Here is a 4,318-nt window from a genome sequence, read left to right as displayed (position 1 = left end):
AAGATAAACACAGTTTAAAAAAAAAACTCGAAGTGATGCGGTCTATGATTAAGACATTTGCACTATTATTACGAATTTATGTACGCCTTGCATATTTTTTAATAATGATTTTTTACTTGTCCATTTATAATTTGAAATATATATTTCACCTTTAATTCGTTACTATTTAATTTCACCTTCTAATAAGGAGTGGATTTCGTTGTTCTCTGATATAAAAGCTCAGTATTTGATGCATTCTTTTTCTGATCATTGTCCTCTCCTTATTGATTCAAAGAAGGAAATCAGACAGCAGAATGAAAAAAGTTTCAGAATTGAAAACTGGAGGTTTTTGAAGGACTCCTTTGTCGACATTGCCGAACATGTATAGAAGATGTCAACTGGTAATTTCCTACAGAAGATGGATTTCTTAAAGAAGGGGCTAGAAGATTGGGCAGGAAAAATTTTAAAGAACAAAAAAGGGAAAAAGAATTATTTAAAGAAGTGCCTTTTTGCTAGGAAGATTAATCTTTGATAATGTTTTGCTTGCTTATGAGATAGTACATTCTTTAAAGCAAAACAGAGAGGGGAAAAAGGGTTATTTGGAAGTAAAACTGGATATGAGCAAGGCTTATGATAGGGTGGAATGGATTTTTATCAAAGAGTTAATGTCCCGAATGGGATTCGCTCAAAGTTAGATTGACAATATTATGAAATGTTTGACTACTGTCTCATACAAGGTTATGATCAATGGAACTGTTGGAATGAAATTCTATCCAGCAAGAGGACTTCGGGGACCCTTTGAGCCCGTTTATTTTCCTAATATGTGGAGAAGGCCTTTCCAGACACATGAGAACAGCAGTAGAGGAAGGATTTTTAAAGGGTGTCAAAGTAAGTAGACGAGGTCCACAGATATCGCACTTATTATTTGCAGACAATTGTATCTTTTTTGGGGAGGCAACATGTAGAGGGGCTAATACATTCAAGGCAATATTAAGCGAATATAGAAGGTGCTCGGGGCAATGTGTGAACTTTGAGAAATCAACCATCTTTTTCAGCAAAAACACTATTGAGGAGGAAAGAAGACGGATTGTCAATTTTCTTGGAGTTCGAAGTTCAAATGAGCCTGAACGTTACCTTGGTTTGCCGAACATGGTGGGACGAAAGAAAAAGGTTTCCTTTTAGGCGTTGAAAGACAGAATAAAACGAATTGATAATTGGAGTATGAGATTTTTATCGCAGGGTGGAAAATAAGTTTTTATCAAAGCTGTTTTGCAAGCTATTCCGACTTACTCAAGGGCTTGCTTCTTACTCTCGAAATCCTTATGTGACGAAATGGAAGCAATTATTGCGAAATTTTGGTGGAAAAAGGGACATGGAAAAGGGGGAATTCATTGGAGCTCGTGGAAAAATTTATGCAGTTTAAAAGAGAATGGAGGTTTAGGCTTTCGTAATCTCAGTCAGATCAATATTGCATTGCTTGCCAAACAGGGGTGGCGTCTTTTCAATTATCCGAATTCACTTTTAGCCAGGGTTCTTAAAGCAAAGTATTATCCAAATTCAAATTTTCTAAGTGCTGAGTTGAGGAATTTACCTTCCCTTACCTGGAAGAGTATCTGGGCTGCAAAGGGACTTCTCACTCAAGGGCTATGTTGGAGAGTTGGGAAAGGAAGCAACATTTCTATTTAGACTGACCGGTGGATTCTGGAAATCGAACCTAGTATATGGCAAAACAGTCATCAAAATGGAGAGCTGGAAAATGTATCAGATCTAATTGATGGAATAAATAAGACGTGGAAAGTGGAGGTTGTTACTCATACCTTTCAAACGGACATTGCGCAAAAAATATTACAGATCCCACTTGCAACTACAGACAGTGAATATTTGCTCGTTTGGAAGGGAGAACCGTCCGGAGAATTCTCAGTACGGAGCGCTTATAAACTATTACAAGATGCTAATCCCGATCCTAATAATTTATTACAGACCGAATTCAAAGATTTCTACAGAAAATTATGGCAATTACAAATTCCATCAAAAATTCTACTTTTGATTTGGAGGATATCCTGGAACTACATTCCTACACTAGTCAATCTACGATGCAAACGTTTAACCACAAACGTGAGATGTCCTCGATGTGGTTCCGGGGAGGAGAACAGTCTCCACGTATTTTTGCAGTGCCCTAAAAGCAATGAAGTTTGGAAAAACATTAGTATGTCTTGGGTTACACCATACAAAGATCAAAATACTAGAACATGGCTTACTTGGGTCTTCGAAAAAGGAACCAAGGAATAGTGTTGGTGTTTTGCTGTGCCTTATGGGCGATATGGAATCGCGAAATCAAATGGTGCATGAGAGGAAGATTGTATCAGGAAGGGATCTTGTTCACAGAATAAAGACTTATTTAGCTGAGATTGAAACAGTGGGAATGGAAAAACGTACCTTGAAGACTGCCGAAGTTCAGAGACATTGGGAAGCAAGAACACAGGACATAATACATTTTGATGCAGCTTTTGATGCTAACAGGTATAGATCGGCGTCGGGAATTATTGTACGAGACTGGAGGGGAGAGATAAGAGCCTTGAAAATAAGCTTCCATTCCAACATTTCATCTCCGTTTCTTGTAGAAGCATCTGCATGCCTACAGGCAGTAAAGTTAGGCTTAGCAATGGGTCTCCGATCAGTTACAATCATGGGAGATTTGAAGACAGTCATAAAGAAATGTCAAGCAACAGGTATGGATAAGTCGATTATTGGAGCAGTTATCAGAGATATTCAGAATCATAGTTCTCGATTTCAAGAAATTATTTTTTAGTTTATTCAAAAACCAAAAAACTATCAAGCCCGTAAACTGGCGAAAGAAACGTTAACAAAGGGAGAAGAGAGGAACCTGGTCGGAATCAAGAGGATCTGCAGTGAAGGACCTCTGCAGGAGGAATGGGCAAGGAACCCGGATTGAAGGGTTTTCAAAAGAAAAGAGATTTGGAAATGATAACAGATGGAAGAAAATCTTTTTGGAAACTGTTATCCTCTGAACAGATGTGACGATTCAATATGAAAAGGTGGGATTTAATTGCGTCCAGCTGTTAGATTTGACTGGGTTTTTAATTACTATTTTTGTTTTTTCATCTTCCGTTTTGCTTTTAGGATCTGTCTCTTTTGGGCAAACTTTGCAGCCCAATTTTGCTTTTGTTTTGTTGTAATCTGTAGGAACTAAACCTAAACATATTGGGTATTATTTTGGTTTGATTTTATTTATAATAGCCCAGTTTTATTATTCAAAAAAAAAAGGGATGAATATCATTTGCACGTCTTTTAATTTCATTTTACATTAATCTTGGTGTTCAATTATTTTTACTAAACATATTTTAGGTTCTTCGATGGTAACTTTGAAATTGCAAGTTGGCATCTTGATAATACAATATAAAAATGAAAAGAATTAAAAACTCAAAAGATATTGTACAATAGTTTTTTTTATGATTAAATGTATTAATTAAAATGTATTAAATCAATTCATATAATTCTTTAAATCTAATGAAGTTGTAAATAATATTAAAAAAAGCTATGAATATCATTGTTATAAGTAAACTTATGCTATACATAAGTCGTATATCCAACATATAAACTTTTGGCTCTATTATCTATTGTCATTCCAAACAACTACACCTATATTTATGTCTTTCTAAGAGTCGTCCGCTCCGATACACAAGATAATGTATCTTTTCAATTGGACTTAATAAACGACATAATAGTCTTTAAATCAATTTGCTCAATTTTGATTCTTTAGACTACGAACCATTTAGATTACTTATTAATATAAGTTGTCTTCTCGCATCATGATTTTACCACATGATGTAACTTAATATTAGTTAAACGTTAGATAATCATTGGGCTAATGTTTGCTTATACGTTTTGCTTTTTGTTCAAAAACCATTGAGAACAAATAAAATAAAAAAGATAATAATATTGTTTACCAGTTAGGTGAACAAAGGGAAGAAGATGTTGGTTTAATGAAGGAGGAGGGAGTATGAAGGTCAAAAGGAATTTTTGGTCTCGTAGAGATAGCTTAGAGGTTAAATGTGGGAAGTATATGAGAATAGACCTATGTGAGTTGTTTGCATAACCCTTTTTATAGTAGGGGAACAATTACGTGTCATTCTTGGCATGGAAGTCTAATTTAATATCCTTGCAATGGCGATGATGTGATGTCCTAGGATAAGCATGTTAGGATGACTAAAAATCAATTGCTCTAGGTGTTCACGTGGTCCTCATATTGCCTCAGTAGAGATGCATAGTTCTAAAGTTCGCTAGGCTATGGTTTACGAACCAATTACTGGTTCGCAAA

At 35.5% G+C, this 4,318-nt stretch overlaps 1 long non-coding RNA gene across 2 annotated transcripts; it reads right to left on the bottom strand.

The window, feature by feature from the left end:
- Window positions 1-1,452: 1,452 nt before the first annotated feature.
- Window positions 1,453-3,086, bottom strand: LOC107945278 (uncharacterized). Of its 2 annotated transcripts, none has more exons than XR_001696467.2 (4): window positions 2,864-3,086; window positions 2,238-2,614; window positions 1,797-2,155; window positions 1,453-1,693 (listed from the first exon to the last, which is right to left on the bottom strand). It is a non-coding gene; the product is annotated as an uncharacterized lncRNA (long non-coding RNA). The 2 variants fall into 2 exon arrangements; XR_001696468.2 differs by having other exon boundaries at window positions 2,238-2,606; window positions 2,864-3,043.
- Window positions 3,087-4,318: the final 1,232 nt, after the last annotated feature.

The sequence above is a fragment of the Gossypium hirsutum genome, chromosome D12 (genome assembly GCF_007990345.1).
Source record: "Gossypium hirsutum isolate 1008001.06 chromosome D12, Gossypium_hirsutum_v2.1, whole genome shotgun sequence".
Lineage (NCBI taxonomy): Eukaryota > Viridiplantae > Streptophyta > Magnoliopsida > Malvales > Malvaceae > Gossypium > Gossypium hirsutum.
The sequence above is the reverse complement of the archived record's forward strand: the minus strand, read 5'-3'. Positions and strand labels throughout refer to the sequence as shown.